Below are 1,000 nucleotides of genomic sequence, written 5' to 3'. Positions count from 1 at the left end.
GGGCATATTAATTGAAGTGTACAGTATTATATGCCCAATACGGCCAAACTCACCAATCGGTTTCACATTAGAGGTTCATAATCGGACTGTTACATACCATTGAACACCAAAGGTGAATCTGATTGGTAAGATTGGACATAATAGGTATACTATACTGTACATTGTGTTAAATATATATGTATACACACACACATATATATATATATATATATATATATAATAATTTTTTTCCAGAAGATGTAGCAACCGTTACCAATATAGCATAAGAACTTACCTTAGGAGATCATTAATTATATATATATATATATATATAAATATATATAGATATATATATATATGTTATAGATATGGAAATATGCATGTATATACATATTATTATACATACACATGTCGATATAGATAGGTAGATGCATGGATGCTAGATGGATATGTATGCATGCATGTGTTTGTGTGCGCATATATATATATATATATATATATATATATATATATATAGTTCAGTAGATAGATATTATATACAGGCATATCTGAACATACTAACACATACTTATATTCATATAAATATGTATATGCACGCATAACCATACAGGCGAGATATTACATGTACAGGCATATATAGTTATAATATCAATAGCTATGTTAGTAAGTGTATCAGCATCCATTTATATATATATATATATGCATATATATACATACACATATCTGAATATCTATATATCAGTCTCTATAATTCTGTTCTTGACCTGTGTGAAACACGGAGGATAAATGATGTTAATGATGATATCTACATGTGCATTTGCACATACACATGCAATATGACAATACATACATATGTATGTATATATATTTGTGTATATATATATGCGTGTGTGTGTGTGTGCATATATGTATTATGTGTGTATACATCTCTGTGTGTATGTGTATGCATGTATGTATATTGATAGTTACAGATATGTAGACAGATTATATGGAGATATATATATATATATATATATATATA

General features: G+C 27.0%; 1 protein-coding gene across 7 annotated transcripts in view; it reads right to left on the bottom strand.

Moving 5' to 3' along the window:
- Positions 1-1,000, bottom strand: part of LOC106877928 (kelch-like protein 9) — a 381,832-nt gene that overhangs the window by 98,313 nt on the left and 282,519 nt on the right. The window lies entirely within an intron of this gene.

This window comes from Octopus bimaculoides, chromosome 4 (assembly GCF_001194135.2).
Source record: "Octopus bimaculoides isolate UCB-OBI-ISO-001 chromosome 4, ASM119413v2, whole genome shotgun sequence".
NCBI lineage: Eukaryota > Metazoa > Mollusca > Cephalopoda > Octopoda > Octopodidae > Octopus > Octopus bimaculoides.
The sequence above is the reverse complement of the archived record's forward strand: the minus strand, read 5'-3'. Positions and strand labels throughout refer to the sequence as shown.